The following is an 18,175-nucleotide window of genomic DNA, read 5'->3' on the forward strand; positions in this document are numbered from 1 at the left end:
CCCCAGAAAGCCTTGTGGACGATGCAGAGGGTCTTGACTTTGATCCAAGACGCCACTGGGAACCAGTGAAGAGATTTCAAAGCTGCAGAGATACGATCCCTGGGCTTGAGGCCAAGGAGAAGTCTTGCAGTCCAGAGTGGTTAAGTTGTAGAGGATAAAGAGTAGAGACTGAAAGATTTAGAAAGAGGCTGTTACAATAATCGAGCCTAGAGAGTACCAGAGCTATGGGGACAGTGAGCTTCTGGGGGAAAGTGAGGAAAGGAAGAATAACTCTGAGGAGATGCAGCTGATAATTTGACTTCTTAGTGAAATCAGATATGTGAGGAGAGAAGGAGAGGGTGGAGTCGAAGATGACCCCATGGTTCTTAGCCTCACAGGTAGGAGCAGGAAGTGGGCACAGTGTGGTTGGCCAGAGAGAGAGAGGGGGGGAAACACAGACTACCTCCTGCTCCTGCGTATCAGGTGATTTTTCAATTATCACAACCAGATGTACACCATGGAATTTTTAACCATAAAATCTGTTACTAAAAAAAAATGAAAAAAAATAAAAAATCTACTTCTTATTTTTGTTAGCAGAGCGAGGGCAGCGTGATGCAAGTTGCTGCAGAGAAAGACCGCGGGCAGCAAGCGGCTGTTCCTGAGGCTTTCTCGCGTGCATGCTGTTAGGCGCATCTCTAACAAAAGATTTGCAGAATCCTGCTGACAGAAGGTCCCCTGCAGGGGGTCCCACCCAGGTTATCACGGAGGCGATTGAGCAGGATGGCATGGTGACCCTATCAAAGGTAGAAGAAAGATCAAGGAGAATGAGAACAGAAGGAAGGTTAGAGTCAAGGTTAGAGAGCAGGTCTTCACGGATGTTCAGGAGAGCAGTTTCCATGTTTCTGGCTGCTCTGAAGCCAGACTGGTGGTCATGGAGACAACAAACAGATTCAGTGTGAAGATTAAGCTGGGAGATGGCCAGCTTTTCCAAGAGTTTGCACAGGAAACGAGCGATGGCGATCGGGCAGTAGTTAGCCGGAGAGGAAGGGTCGGCAGAGGGCTTCTTAAGGAGGGGGTGCACAAGGGAGTGCTTAAGGGGGAGAGGAAGGTTCCAGTGGCAAAAGAGTGATTGCAGAAATCTGACAAGGCTGGAGCAAGGGTGTCAATGTGGTCCTTAATGGTTCTGGATGAACAGGGGAGAACATGTTTTGATGAGACTTTCATAGATCAGACTTGTCTAGAAACGTTGTCGGGGTGAACAAAGGAAAGGAAGAGAAGGGAGGAGGAGAGGTGGCCACAGGCAGGCCAGGAGTGGAAGAGGAGGAGGAAGAGAAAAAGAGGGTGGACAGCTGAGTTTTAGTGATGAAAGGAGAGGTCATGGCTGTACAGAGCGTCTAGGAGGGAACAGGAGAGGTAGAGATTGCAGCAGGATTGGCCATATCCTTTTAGATTTTGAAGAGTTCAGCTGAGTTGTTAGATGCGTCGGAGACGCGGGCTTGGATGTGTTCTCTCTTCTTGACGAGGACAGAGTGTCTGTACTGCCTCGGAGCAGACGGCAGGCCAGTTTGTCAGAGGGTGCACCTGTTACCCTCCACTTCCTCTCAGCCACCATACCCTTGTGTTTGAGGGTGACAAGCCTAGTGTCATACTAAGAGTTGCACTTGGATTTGGGCTTCAAGCAGATCCTCATGACAGGGGCAAGTACATCAAGAGTGTCAGAGATAGAAAGAAGAAGGTTAGATAAGGCTGTGTCATGATGTGAGTCAGCCAAAGATGCAGAAGGAGGGGAGAAAGTAGGGGCAACAGCCTCAACTGACACACGTTTCATGGGTCGGATGACCGAGAAGGTAGGTGGCAGTGCTGAGGTTTGCTTGGCCTGGGGGGGTTGAGAGCGAGAGATGGGAGGAAAGGAAAAAGTGATCACTCTAAGAGAGAGGAGTAATGAGAGGGTTGGAGAGTGGGAGGTCTGAGGAGATCAGAACATCCAGGGTGTGCCCTGCAGAGTGAGTCGGGTCAGAGGGAAGAATAGAGAGAGAGAGTCACAGAGGTTGTGAAAAAGTCCTGCAGAAGGACAGGAAGCATCCCAGTGGATGTTAAGGTCTCCCAGGAGGAGAGGTTGAGAGGTAGGGGGCGAGCAGGGAGGATGAGAGGTCTGCCACTCAGAGAGGAAGTAGGCTACCAGGCTGGGTAGTCAGTAGATAGTGGCCACAGTGAGAGAAAGTCCACAAGAGATAGAGGGTCTGCAGACCAGGCATTCAAAGGAGCAGTAGTCCTGCAACGGAATGATAGAAGCAGGGATCCACTCCGGGGAGATCAAGGCTACACCCCCACTGGGACAGTTGGTTCTGGGCACGGAAAGGATCTTGTAGCCATCAGGAAGGAGAGTGTTAAAGCTTGTTACAGAACTGGCTGTGAACCACATCTCGATCAGACCGGTTACATCCAGATCGAGTGCTTCCAGGAGACGACAGATTTCAGAGGAGTGTTTGACAGTTGAGTGAGAGTTGAGAGTAGCAATGTGGAGCAGGTTGTCCCCTTTGACGGACTTCTGTCGAGCGGTACAGGTCAGCGGTACACCCTGCGGAAGAGTTGTAGGCTCCCGAAGATGGGCAGAGAGCGGGAAGGTGGAGAGGGAAATGTAGTCAAGGTGGAGGAGGCGGGTGCCAGAAGGATGGCGGAGGAAGGAGGCAACAGGGTGGCCAGAGAAGCAGTAGAAACAAGGAAAAGTGTCTACATCTAGAGACACTCCCGTCCCCTGCACACCATTGATACTGATGTGTAATCTTCTAATAAGTCAAACTTTAATCAAAGCAAACAGTTCTAAGTACTGTAAAAATCACTTCAAATCAACATAAAGGAATAAAGACATTCAATACATAGAAATAGGCCATTGATCATGAGAAGAATATATACAAATTAGCAACTGAAATAATAATATACAATCCAAATTTTCAAATGATGAATTTCGTGGTAGTGAACTCAGATGATCAGATGCTCTACGCGTTTCGGGGAATAACCCCTTCTTCAGGAGCAAAGTAATCTGAAAATGTATGCATCAAAAGTACAACATCAGTATATTGATTCACAATGTTAAAACAAGGATGTACACAAAGATTGAGCAATCCAGCACCGCTAAGTGCAAGAGTACAATGATTTTAGCTAATTCATAAAAGTACATGAAAATCCACATTAAGGTACACATAGGTGATCAAGATCTAAAGATCGATTTAACCAAGGGTGTGACTCCAAAAAGGGATGGGAAAATGAGTAGGCTCAAAAAAAGCGAATACCTGAAATAAACACGGGCGTGCTGAATCTGATGTACAGCGGTGCTGTGTGGAGAAGAATCCACAAACTGCTGAGGTGCAAATAAACTTTTTTCGAGGTCATAAACCTGGTGTAAAAAATAAATGAATATGTATAGCCACTTGTGTGAGACAAAAACCTTTTAGGTCAAAGAAAATTAAAACCTGCTGGAGAGACAGTTAACAATCGAGCTGCTTACCACAAAATTGAGCTGCAGTCGCTTAACTGTATTAAGATATTCGGGGTTGCAGCTGAAGCAATCAGGAAAGGTCCAGCTTCAATCCTAGACACTTCAAGAGTCAATCGAGGAAGTACCCAAGTAATGCCAATCTTGTGCGGAAAACTACAAGTACAGTACTACGTGTACTAAAAAAGAAAAAGAAACAAGAATTACCACTAAGCTAACCTAAGCATCTAACTATAGCAAAAACTCTTGGGCTATCACTCTAGAAATGTGCCATACAGGTAAACAAACAAAGAACAAACCAAAGAAAACGCGTGAGGCAGGTAATGCACATGGAGTGCACACCCAAGATAATTACCAACAAATGAGCAAGGAAAACGTGGTCCAAGGTACATTCATTCAAAGCACCAAGTGGCAAAAAGTAAAGAAGAAGCCTTAAACTTGGCGCACAGATGAAAGTGCCCCACATAAATAACAAAGCCTAAATAGAACTTCCAAACTCACCGTGGAAAAACGCAAAGAACATCCGCGCACGTCACCGCTCCAGTAGCTCTGCACGCTGATGCCGGACGTGTGTTAAGTAGTAATGACTCATAATGAGTCATAGGACAAAGAGATGTCACATGACCCCCAGGGTTGTGGACGGAACGTTCTAATCGCGGAGGCATAGGCGGAACAAACGATAGCTGTGCACCACTGAATGCACAGTATACCGTTAGTAAAGAGTAATAGTGAAGATAAAAAGAAACACTTACATTTAGAGGAGGGAACAAATATAAACTGAAATACGGCGCCATAAACGGACTTATTAGAAGATTACACTCAGTGTATCAGTATCAATGGTGTGCAGGGGACGGGAGTGTCTCTAGATGTAGACACTTTTCCTTGTTTCAGTTTTTGCACAAACCCCGTGTCAGGGTTTGTATTCCTCCCCAGCACCCGTACTTTCTGAAGTTGTTTAATCTTTAATGTACATTTGTTAATTTGGTGTGCACCTATCCAAACCCTTCAGAGAAGCAGTAGAGGCAGCGTAGAGATGGCAGAGGATTTAGGAGGCAGGGGAGCCAGAGAGTGGAAAGAAGGCACAGCAGGAGAAGAAAGGAAGTTGATAAGGCGCAGAAGCGTCTATCAAAAAGGAGGAGGTTGGCCTGAGGGCTTTTGACCAAGACGGTGCCGTTTAGGTAAACATTAATGATGGTCTTGGAGGAGTGGAAGGAGGCCAGGAGGGCTTCCCATTGGGTGCCACCATTAATGGGTGAAGAGAAAAAAGGAGAGAGAACAGAGACCATATGGGAGGTCCATAGGCCTGGAGAGGGATCAACAAAGAGGATGTCTGTAAGGATCTGTCTGGAGGAGGCACTGGTGTAGGTATCAGCGATAGGGAGGCCTGGGTTGGAGACCATGATATGCCTTTTGAACTTCTTCCAGCTAGACTTAGTGAGAAGGATGGGATAGTCCATAGACAAGAAGTTAGAGAAGATAGGTGAGACAGAGAGCACCATAGAGGGTGCAGAGGGAAGAGTGGGGGGAAGAAGGGAGTGCGGAGATGGAGGGGGTGAGCTAGGGAGCAAGCAGGCGGGGGAAACACTAGGGATGGTGACAAAGACGGTGGAGGGACACACAGAGGACAGATGCAATACATAGACAAAGTCAATTGCCAGTGGAACCTAGGAGTAAGAATTGACACAGCAGGGAAGCAGGCAGCACAATGTAAGCAACCAACCAAGTGGAAACAAAAATGAGAGAGCAAAACGATCACTTAGGGAACCAAGAGGTAAGGAAGAACACAGCAGGGATGCAGGCAGTACAATGTGAACAAACAACCAAGTGGAAACAAAACGAGAGAACCAGTCACTTAGGGATTCTAGAGGTAAGGAAGAACACAACAGAGATGCAAACTGTACAATGTGAGAAACAACCACGGATAACAATACACCAAAAAGCAGAACAATCAACTTCGGGAACCTAGAAGAAAAGAATGAACACAGCAGGGATGCAGGCAGTACAATGTAAGAAACGACCATGGATAACAAAATGCCAACAAGCAGAACAATCATCCAGGGAACCTAGAAGAAAAGAATGAACACAACAGGGATGCAGGCAATGCAATATAGCCAACAACCATGTAGAACAAAACCTAAGGACTAGTACACAATAGGTCAGGGGATGGGGGCTAGGGGAGGGGAAGGGGGCTAAGAAGGGGGTTGGGAAAGGTGGAAGAGAGGTCCTGAGGGGTATGCGGGATGCACGCTGCCGAGTGGAGAGAGAGCAGCCTAGATTTGGGAAGGAGCGCGCACAGCCTAAGATGCGAGTGAGCGCACGCAATCAAGGATTACGAGGGAACGAAATTGCGGCCCAGGTCACGAGGGAGCACATGCAACCTAAAATGCAAGTGAGTGCACGCAATCAAGTATTTTGAGGGAACGCAAACAGCCAAGGATGCGATGGCGCACACGGAGCCTAAGACGTGAGTGAGCACATGCATTCCAGGATTGCAAGGGAATGCACACAGCCAAGGATAGCTTATACAGCCTAAGATGCAAGGGAGCATGCAGGGCCTACGATGCAAGGAAGCGCGTACGTCCTAAGATGGGAGGAAATGCATGTGACGTATGATGAGATGGGAGCGCTAGTCAGCAGGAGGTGTGGGGGGGCAGAAGGACAAGTCAAGGGGGAAAAAGATGCATGCAACAGTGAGAAGGGGCACCAGGTCAAGCGGGTTGTGAGGAAGGTACCAAGCTAATTCTCGCCGCAACTTCTTACCTGGTGGACGCAGACAGGAGGGCGAGGTCATCCGCACTCACTATCTACGCCGCAACCCTATCATCGACAAACACTGGCGTTGCTCAACACGGTGGCCTTGTCTTGCGAGGGCTTTGCCAGAGATGGTCCATACCTCGGTTCTTATAGGCACAGATGCTTGGACGTAGCGAAGTGTGCTACGTATAGTCAGGCAGCGTCTCCTGCGCACCTGCGTCATTCCACACCATGGGCTTGTTATATGAGGGCTTTGCTGCAGAGGGTCCGTACCTCGGTTCTTATAGGTACAAGGTAATATGACAAGGTTCAATAGTAAATCAAAGAAAAATATTATTATATGTTCAGCATTCTATATGCATTACAGGTAAACCATTGTATGGCTAATAAGTGAAGAACAATTCAGCTTTTACATGAAATGGCACAAAATGCATTTGTCACAATCACGTTCAGAATGTACCACGTTTTACACAGTCCCTCCAATCTCAGGAGAGATCACCTAAAGGCACACCTACCCCTGAAATAATACTACTCATGTTTAGAACATGTTCATGTGGGATGCATGTGTTTTCCCTGTAGGCCGCTTTTGTCGTAACCCCGTTTTCCAGGTCTGGCTTCAGCGCTGCGTGGAAAACACATGGATGTGCCCTGCTCTCCTTTCCTGCCCCTTCTCTCATGTGGGTGGCACACCGGCTGGCCCCTGCGTCCCTCTGCTGCCTTCCCGCTCCCAACTCCTTCCTCAAATGCAGAGGACAGCCTTGCAACCCCGCCTCTCAGGCCCGCTCACCACCGCACCTCCTCCATTCCCCTGCCTCCACCGCCCACCCTGCTCTATACCCAGACTAACCCCAAGCCCTGCCCTCACCCCCGGCCCACTTCTTCCTTCCTCTGACCACCACCACTTCTGCGTAGAGACCAGGCCCCGGTCTGCCTACTTTCAGCGAACGCGAATCCTGACAGGCAAATCTGTTTATGTGATTGGATGCCACAAAGCAAATGACGTTGCAGTGGGTGCCTTACAAATCAACAATACAAAATAGACAAGGGAAACTACACGGGCTGATGATGTGTCCTTTCGAGGTTCTGCATGGGGTCTACGGTTTATAGTGATTAATTCGAATTACATTATGTCGAAAGACATGTCGAAAAAAAAAGGTCAAAAAAAAAAATTTAGAATGTCATTTTTTGTTTGTGTTTTGTTCGAAATGGGGGGTGTTCCCCAACCCCCCTTTTTTTTACCCATTTTTTTTGCTTACGGAACCCCAAAAAAATATATACATAAAAAAATAAAACATTCAAAAAAAAAAAATCGCCATTTTTTTTTCGACATTATGTCTTTCGACATAATGTTTTCGACTTTTTAACTGCACACCGAACGTATGGCAATGTAAGAGTTAAAGTTGTCCTGCAGTTAAAACCGGATGTTTGTATGCACCCTACCAGGAAGTTACAATTATGATGCGGATGAAATCGGCTTTCATTAATAGTTTGGAAGTCCGCTGGTGTCGTTTCACTTTTGATGGATGGGCTGCCTGAGAGAATCCCAGGAAATGTGTCCGAGAAGAGGGGCTCAGCAGATTCTAGTGCCTTATTAGAACATATTATGAGTGATTTATCAACATTTTATGATTGGACTATTAGAGCCCTCAACATATTGTGCCTCTGGAAGTACTGCTGCGGCCTCGGCTGCGCCAATCAGGCCATAAAAGGCAGTCAAGTGCAGAATTACTGGAACAATTTGCGAAAATCAGGGGCCCTTTCTGGGCTCGCTGCGCGATTTGGAACCATGTCTCCAATCCATCATGATCAAGTTGTCGGAAGAAATGGAGTTGGTCTGAATAATATGGACGATGTTTCTGTACTTTGCATCTGCTGCCGCTGCCACCATTATCCACAGAACATGGGTGTGATGACTTGTAAATACAAATGCTGTGCATCTTTAAAATCAAAATCCGCAAAAAATCATAAACAGGAAGCAGGCAAGAATAAGTATTCTGCTGTTGCATATTGTATTTGCTATTATATGTTCTTGTCTTTCACGTAAAAACATACTGATTATCCAGTGAGGCTATGCCGGTCAGATAGCACAGTGAGCTAAGTGCTCGCCCCTGAGTGCAGCCTGCTGTGGAAGGTTCGAATCCTGGCAGGGTCAACTCAACCGTTCATCCTTCCAAGGTCGATAAAATAAGTAACACTCTGTGGGATGATAATGTCTTCTGTTATTTGAGCACTCTGAGACTTATGGGTGTGTAGTGCTATAGAAGAGATGTATTTTGTTCATGGCTGATGAACGGGACATCACCAGTTGGGCGCAGCGAAAGCATCAGGCATGTTCACTAGTTTGGGCATGCAAGCAATCAAACGGTTTTCTTGTTGTTCTAATAGATGCTGTCTTTGGTACCATCCAGGGTGTTTCTCACCTGCATATAATATTCGATTGACCAAAAAAGGCCTGATCAAAGCAGGTGTGACCTGCTCTGATGTGGCTGCACAGTGTGGGATGGCTGACTCAGGCGACATCGGAAATGAGCATCCAGCCCAGAATCTAAATAAAAAGCCTTTCAGAGACTGGTGGGTTTGCTTGTGCTCCACTTCAGTACAGAGTATAATCTTCCGCTCCCCCCAAAACATTCTTGCTCCCTGGCTCCCTGTTTTCCTGTCCAAAAGCAAGCAGCCTATATATATGCCTACAGAGATCTTAACAAATCTTTGGGTTGGTAGATCTTTAATTGTGTCCTGTTGTTTTCAGGATCGAAACCCTGAACATGATTTAATCAAAGCTCGATATTTTCAATATATTCTTTGGTGGTCGTCAGGCAGGAGTTGCAGAATAATGATTGTTTCAGTTAATTTATAGAACAATACTAAACCCACTAAATGTGACGGATCTTGTCAGTATAACCCAAGGATGGCGTAGCTGGCGTGATCCGAAGAGAGGGCGATTGCTTTGTTCACTTCTGCCACATAGGATAAGAAGCATACTTTGGAGTTGTTCTGAGTGCAAAATAAGTGGCTGACAACTGCTTCCAATAGGTTCCCAGGCATGCAGGAATGTTCATCAAGGTCGCCTAGGTTTCACGCTAAAGGGCTTTGGACCTTTGACCCTATTATTAAGCTGGCACTCTATAGGTTACGAAAGATTTCCATTAACATCACCGCAATATGTCTATGTCAATGGGGCCTATAGATATGTTCATGTAGTGCCATTGGTACTTTTGATTTTGAGTTGCACACAGAAGTGGTTGCCAGTGAACTGTGCATAGGTATCTAACGGAGGGCCAATAATTGGATATTGTGTGCAGTAGAAGGATGTAGGCCACTCACTATCCATCAGTGATATTCCCATGTTCTATCCTCAAGAGCCCTCTTTTGACAAAATTGATTCTCAGTGACTTTTCTTAGAACAAAGGCGTGCTTCCTAAGGACCTAACCACTTTGATTGAAGCAGTTGGTGTTCGGTTGCTTTATGGGACCTAGACAATGTATTTCCATCTAGAAATAACTTTCACCACACACAATAAAGGAAGGACGTTGGATTGAATTATTACTCCTCATTTGTTTTTGTTTTTTTTGCATTTCATTCTCCATTGTTGACCGAATCCCACCTCAGTCATGTATCCTGTGAGTGTGGCAGAAAAATAACAAATTGCCAAACAAAGAGACTGAAAATTCCGAAAAATGCCTTTTGAAACTTGGACCGAAGAAGCTTTATTTCCACATTTACCTGGCATCAGCAATGATATATGCACCATTAGTTATATGGCAGGACAAAGGAAGATGAGTTACGTTTTCATTGTATTTGTGTCAATGCAAATCGCATGTTTAAATACGCAACTGACTTAGCACCAGTGCAAAGGCATTTGCACAGTCACTAATGCTTCTGCACCACAGGTGCGAACAATGTTTTGGCATGTGCAAAATACATTGCAGCTGCCTCAAATTCAATGTAATGAGGCCGCCGGGGGTCTTTACACTTCCTCTCTACAAAACCAAGTAGATGAAAATGGGGGAAGCAAGAAAGGGAGTAAAAACGATTACAAAATAATCCCTGCCTGCAGGTGACAAATGACCCTTACTCTAAGCTGAATCTGACTCTTAGCAACTCCAGATCTGGCACACTTGCATAGGTACTGGAACAAGTTAAAGGTCCATTGATGATGGAGGAGGGTGTTACTTTCAAATGATGAATACGTGTGCCATATTACAGAAACTGGCCCTCAATGCAAGTGCAATTACCAAGAAGGAAATAATTGCAATAGTGCAAAACACTTTTTTCAATGCACATTTGCACTATTTAGAAGGTACCAAGGCAAACATTGCACTGGTGCAAGCATGTTTTGAAAGAATATGTTTTTTGCACTAGGGAAATTATTGGACTGGGTTTTAAATAATGTTGAATTGACAGCAGGAAATGCTGAAAACTCCAATGTAAAAATACTATTTTTATATACGGAGAACTGTGCCGGCTGACCTGGAATAATGTGATTGACAACAATATACAAACCCGAAGTGTTCTTGAGATACAGAGCAGCATTATAATTCAACAGATGCTGCTTCATTCCCTACAAAACATGGAACTGCACCTTCAAAGGAATACCACAGCCCAAATGTGACAGGAATGGAATTAAGCAGCAAGAGAACATGGTCTGCGTTACAGAAACAGTCATGATAAAGTGAGAAAGGTCAAGTGAACTATTTTGTAATTTTTTGGGGTACCGCCATGTATTGAGGTGCTCCAATGCAATTTCCCTACTGTACTTCAATGGAATCTAGATCAACAATTTCTTTTTATAAAGTGCCCCTATAATGTGAGCATGTATTTTAAGTAAAACAGGCAAATGTCAATGGTGTTTTTTTTCTCCAAAAACGGTCAGATTATTGTATATAGTTTATAGCAATTTAATTATGATACTTTACAGCAGGGGTCTGCAACCTTTGGTTCACCAGATGTTTTGTACTACAATCCCATCAGCACTAGCTAGTGTAGTTATTTTTGAAGGATCATGGGAGTTGTGGTCAAAAAATCTGGTAAGGCATAGGTGGCAGACCCCTGCATTACAGTTAAATAGATGAGAAACCATAGGTGTTCAGTTTCACTGTATCAATGTTATATCCTTTGTGGATATTCAAGTTAAGAGAATACCAGGTTTCAACTTTCCATAACCCCTGGTGTACATTTAAGCCTAGCTGTTATCTGACATCCCTGCCCAGTGGGGGAAGGCTCATTTATCACAGCAGAAGAATCAATTCAATTCCCAGAACAAAAGGTGATGTGTATAGGCCCGCCAAGTTAAAAAGCGGCCCCCAGCTTTGCAAGTCCATTTTAGTAGATGATGATCTTATAAATACAAGCTAAAATATGACTAGAAGTCAAAATATGGTGCACTGCCTTTTACCCATCAGGTCTGTTCTCCAAGTGCTAAGCTTCATACACATTTTTTTGCACTTACAATGATACCTTAGTACTCTGTCTCTTCATAGACTCAACCTGATGGTCGGCCTAATGCAAAGTTAGAGGCCTATGTCCACAGACTCAGGGTAATTGTTAACTGAAAGACCTGCTCGCACTATGGCTTTCATTACTTGCAGAAATGAAACTAAGTTTGCAACTGTACTCAGTAAACTATGAACCATTCAAATTAACATTACACGTACATTTAAACACGTTGTTCAATATAATTTAAATGTAAGCCCACAACCAGATTAGTTACAATCATAAGGAAAGGTCCATGATGACTGCTAAATTGCCCTATGCTAAATGAGTCCAAATACAATATTTATAGGATTATCAAAAAGGAATAAAATGATGAATCCTGATACCTTTATATTGCCAATATTACACTGAACAAATTGGACCCCACTTTATGTTTTGGTCAAATGTATAAACATTATGATCCATGGAGCATGTGGGTTGTGTTAAAGTGGGAGTGTTTACTGTTAGATAAGCCAGTGGAAGAAGATGACCAATTAAATACTGTGACGTAGTGATGAAAAACCATGTGGAATATGATTGATTATAAAAAGCAGGAAAAAACAGGTATTAGGGACTTGACTCTGTAATCAAAAGCTGCACGGAAAGCATGCTGCCTGGACGAGTGCTGAATATGGATATTATCTGAAGCAGATTTGATTTCCAAGAGGGAGATTAGGCTGACATAAAATTCTTTTGAAAACTCACGAGGGTCCATTCTGACTCAGCACCTTAAAAAATATTTCTAAGTGAGTATGAAAACCCTACAAATGTATTTAGATATGTGCCCCAGAATCAGTCCCTGAAGTGGGATGAAACTGGGCGGTGGTTTCCATAGGGGGCACTCCTACCAAATCAAATACCTTAATCTTAATATTATACTGGAAATTGCACTGTGCTTTCGCTGAATGTAAGGCCAAGTGAAATTTGACTTTGTGTAGAAAACCTAACATTATCTGCACACCGTGAGCATGGGCTGATAAACCATGATTAACAGAATGAAAATAGGATATTGTAGTTTGAAAGTTTGAGTTATATCCTATTTTCATTGTACCTAAATGTGAGGGGGATTACATTTCAATAACTACAAAAATTATTTTTTTTCTGTGCTGTGTGTGCTGTGTAAAATAGGGAATGCTTCCCAGCGCTGATAGTTTAGCATTTTGTAGGTCATAGGGAAACATCATTCAAATAATTTTCACAGATATAGTCAACATTGGGCCATGGCTCAATGGCACTCTGCACCATAGTGTAATGACGAATTCCTTGATAATGTGTGATCTGTTAAAGCCATTGAAATCTTAAAACAATCTGCAAATGACAATCAGCTTATTTGGCTCAAATCCACTCCCATAGAAAAGGACGCTAATGTAAATCTCATTTCCCTCACTCCTGACATAGCACAGTGTGACCCCGTTTGCAAAGTGAAGTGGGATTGGAACTTGTCCTTGTGGTAGAAAATCACAAAACCATTCTCCTAGGTTAGGTGAGGGACTGTTAGTTTGTGTGTTCTAAAATGATAACCTGCAAAATTCAGATGCAGTTCATTCTAGCCCATATTTGAATTTCATGTACATATTAGAACTCCACAACACCACATTCACACAGGGTGAAACATTGAAGCAAGTATGTGTTCTTAAATGTCATGTCAACTGTTGGACTGACAATCTATTGAATGAAGGTGATTTTGTGAAAATGCAAACTGAAAAGAATTACAATATATTAGACGATGAGTGGCATTATGGCAAAAGGATTAGGTTCTGTTTAGAGAGAGATTTCTATTTTTCTAGGATTAGAATTGTCCAAATCATTATTAATAATTCTGCTGTGTGAATTATGGTGTGCACTATATAGCAAGATTGCCACATGCAGGCGAATTTTAATTGGGTAAACAAGCTCATGTAATGTATATCTGACATCTTGTGGTGACTTCACCTGCATAAAGTAAGGCACCACCTTTGATTTATCTTATTTGAATAAATTGGAGTTTTGAGCACAAATGGCGGGTTTATCGGCCCAGAACTGTGGGTTGGGTCTGTTTATTGGAGGCTGTTAAAGTAGTCATGGCAATTTAGTGCGATGATCAACATATTCATCAAATCATGACAAGCTTAAATTCTCAAGTTATGTGACCTGCTATTTATGCATGACATAAAAATTCAACCACTACTGAGAACACCAAATTCCTTCTATTTAATAATTATAATATGTGTTTTCATGATGCTTCATGCTAGATTGCTCAAGCTTCTAATCCCTACACCAACATGTGTTATCATTACTCTATTTTTATGGGACTTTAAAAGGATTAAAGGGTACATCGAAGCTGTCACTGGATTTTAACTCGCTAGAATGCAGACTGCCTTCATGTCAGAGACGAGAGCTTAAACCATGAGCTTTCCCTTTTGACTTCAAAACAAACATATCATAATAATTCATGTTTCTTCTAGTCAGACTCATTTTCCTAATTCTTTACAGGAACAGCAGGTCAGAACTTGCTTAAGAAAACAGAATGTCACAAAGCAGACACTTTTCAAGTTACCATTGCCCATGTGCCAGCATATACTTCCCTGGAAAGATGATAGAAAAGCTTGCAGCATTACAGCTAAGCAAGTATTTGGTGACCTGGCGACTCAGTGGAGGTATTCGATGATTCTAATCATGTGCCCTCCTGCAGAGGCATCTTGTGCATCTTTCATCAGGATTTTAAACAATGCTAATTACCTTCCTAAAAAGCAAATTGAAGTGGGTTCCCTTTTACCTGCTGAATACATCACAGCAAATTGGTAGAGCACAAACTACTCAGAATACTCAAATTCCTTTGGGGTTGTGCAGGGGTCAATCTAACCCATGGTATTTGTCTATGCACCATACTTAAAGATTTGATTGGTGAGTTAGAGGAACCATATGCAAGCTGAGCCTGATCAAGGCCGCTATCTCGGAATGTCAAAACATTGGCACTGCCTTTCTATTTTCAAGTTGTGAATGGTTGCCTACTTTTAATAAATTCCCACCTCCAAGACTGAGGCTCACTGTAAGCTGTCTTTTAGATCGTGGATTGAAGAAATGGCTGTTTATAGCTGTTAGAAAATGAATACCCTTACGTGTAATGAGCCCAAAGTAAATACAATTCCCCCTCCATAAAAACATTGCAATTGTGTGCTATATTATGTTAAATAATGATACTTATCATTGATAAACATGTATGTGAATGTCTATCATCAACAAAATACAAAGAAGATAGTGTTAAAGGTGTATTCATCAAGATTGTTGTGCACTCCAACATGTACATGTGTATTAGGAGTTTTCATTGGAATCTGACTGGTGTATTTTAATTAACTTGGTCGTCTTCAAGGCAAGATTAAAAATAGATTATGACCGTCTCAGGTTTTTAGGTTTCCAACACGCCGCTGGTGACAGGCTGCTCTCTGACAATGTGCAAGGATTAATCCCGTAAATAGAGTACAAGGTACTTGACTAGTATACTTTGGCTTCCGAATGACAAGACATCACATTAATTGGCTCTAAATGTTTTATTTGTTGCTAACATAAGGATATGGTACATTTGGCAAAGCTGCTCCCATCACCTGCAACTCTATAATTGGGTTATGGAAACCTAAAAACCTGAGACGGTCATAATCTATTTTTCATCTTGCCTTGAAGATGACCAAGTGGTGGTCGAAACACGTGTCAGCTGTACTGACCAAACTATAAAAAGACTTCCTATTTAATGGATACTGATTTTGTATTGGAACTAACATTGAATGTGTTGAATTGCTTGCTATGGACAGCGCTGACACTACAAGACCCACCTTGCTGATGTTCTCCTATTCACCCTTCTCTGAGGCCTTACGCCTTGTGGGTCATTTGTTAGTCGCTGCCTTCCATTACATATTACTTCACAGCACTTTAGCGCCTTCCAATTCAAGGATCGTACCCGTAATTTATCTTTTACTGTATTTTAATTAAGGCTCCCTGTTTTATGGGATTTATTTTTGCACCATTTCTATCATTAGATATACATGTTCTAATTAGTATTAATTCACATTTATTTACATGAAAAAACACATTAGCACTTGGATGCCTGCAGTGGGATTCTCTTAGAGCTGTGTTCTCATAACAGCATGATGAGGCAGGAACATAGGAAACCATTTCCAAACTAAAAAAGCCACTCAATTACTTGTTCAATATCTGCAGTATTTCTTTGAAACGCCAATGACATGCAATGCATGACTGGCAACAACCAAGAGACATTCATTTGTGTGTTTTTTTCCTTCTTTTGTTTACAATTAAATACTGAAAGGAAACAGGGTGACCTACTTCTGTAATGATGTGTCAATAATCAGTAAAAACCAAAAACAGGGTGCCTTTCTTTATACTACACAGACAAACAGTAGATCCCTCAAATTAAATCAACATAATTGGGAGTAACTGTAAAGGTATCCGAAAAGAACTATATCCACGTGTTCTTTCACATAATAATGTGACAGGTGAACATTGTGTGGTAACAGAGGCAAACATGGCCGCTTGGCTGGGATGCACTACACAAAGAGATGACTAGATAGGGGAACGAATAGCAGGGTGCATTGGGGGGAATCTATTATAGTAATGTTTATGAGATGAACATTGTCAAATTATCTTCTGTGGGATAAGATTTTTAAGGAATGAGAGTGAGTGACTGAATAGAGTGGGAAATGGGTCACAGAAGTACTGAAACACTAAGGGAGATTGTAAGGAAGCAAAAAGTTGCAAAATATTATGAGATGAAAGTCTTGTCAACAGTGAGTGATGGTCCAATCGTTTTCTGAGACTTTTGTGTGATGTGTGTAATATCAAAACCCTTGTACACACTGTTGAATCAGGGGTACATAGCCCATGTTTGCATGACTGAGACCTTCACTCCAATGTATAGGATATCTTGCATTTCAAATGATGTACAGGCAGCATCAGTGTTCTGAGATATCTCTCTCTTATTCCCTGGCAATCATGGGCAAGTTCCCCACTGTTGATATGTTGCCTGCACAGAATAACTAAGCAGAGACACACTGGCAATTTCGCCAATGGGCAATTAGAATACTCAATGTGAAAACATCTGAACATGAAATCAAAGGCCACTGTTAGTGACCGGGACACAAATGAAAAGGCCAAGAGCTGTGACAAAGACTGGACAGGCCTGAACATATTTTTGATAATAAAATACATGACCCATACCAGAAATAGTAATAATTCTATTTTTAACAAGGTTTGAGAAGGGTTTGAAATGAGATTTCAGAAAGTGGGTCGATTTTCCTTTCTTTTTTAAACCTTCTCTAGCCTTTGGGTTGACCTGTATTTTACGAGGAAGAACAACCAATATTGATGAGTCATTTGTGTCATGTTTATCCAGGAAACAATAAAAGGGTGGGGCATTGCATAATCCATGGAGCATCGCTGAAATATTTGTGAAATACCCACGAGTGACCACATCTAAATAATATAAAAATTGAGGAAAATCATACCAGAGAAGTTGAGTTGGGTGCGGTTTGGGAGACATTCAAATGCACAATGATGGGACTCTTGGTCAGCCTGTCTAGTAGACGGAAGAAGAACAGGGAAGAGGAGATTAAGAGAATGGATGTAAGGATTAAAGATATGGAGAAAGAGATGATGTGGAACATGGTTGATGGGCGGAAGAATGAGCTGTGTCAGCGTAAATACAAATTCAATAAAATGGTGTCAGAAAGAGCACATTATATGCTATTTTGGACAAGATGCACTTATTTTGAGAATGGGGAGAAATGTGATTGGTGGTTGGCATATAGGCTTTGGATTCAACAAAAGATCAGAGCCATGCCTTCAATAGAGAAGACTAATGGATCAGTGACATTTGACCCCGGTGAAATAAATTGTGTATTTCACAGCTTCTATAAAAAGCTCCACACTCAGGAGGACAGTGATGCAGGAGATTTACAGGGCCTCAGTCAAGATATGGTATTTACAGAGTTCTCTGATAGTGAAAGAGTGTTTTTGTATGAGGATTTTTCAGTTTAGGAGTTGTGGAAATAAGCTTTGAGTCTTATTTCCGGTAGGTGTCCAGGGCCAGGCGGTTTACCCATGGAATTCTATAGGATATTGCCGGATTCTGTCTGTGAACTTCTGAGAGACATCTTCAAGGCCTCGAGAGTCATCGGGATCCCACCAGCAACAACTCCCCAAGCATCTATATAATTGGTTTAGTAGAAGGATAAGGCGCTGATGTCTCTGTCAAATTACTGCCCTAATAGTCTCATTAATACAGATAATAGGACCTTGGCTAAGTCTCTTATGAAGAGAATGGAGGCAGTTTTTCGGGGATTTATACATTCCAACCAGACCGGGTTTGTTCAAGGGAGACACGCCACAACCAACATGTTGCTGCTACAAACTATTACACAGGCAAACAACATGTAATCGGGATGCCGCATCCTTCTCATTGGACGTGGAGAAGGCTTTTGATTGGGACA

General features: G+C 42.7%; 1 protein-coding gene across 1 annotated transcript in view; it reads left to right on the plus strand.

Annotated features, from left to right (window-relative positions):
• SCHIP1 (schwannomin interacting protein 1) overlaps positions 1–18,175 on the plus strand; it is a 638,382-nt gene that overhangs the window by 110,538 nt on the left and 509,669 nt on the right. The gene's annotated exons all lie outside the window — the stretch shown is intronic.

The sequence above is a fragment of the Ambystoma mexicanum genome, chromosome 10 (assembly GCF_040938575.1).
Source record: "Ambystoma mexicanum isolate Mex_15411 chromosome 10, UKY_AmexF1_1, whole genome shotgun sequence".
Taxonomy (NCBI): domain Eukaryota; kingdom Metazoa; phylum Chordata; class Amphibia; order Caudata; family Ambystomatidae; genus Ambystoma; species Ambystoma mexicanum.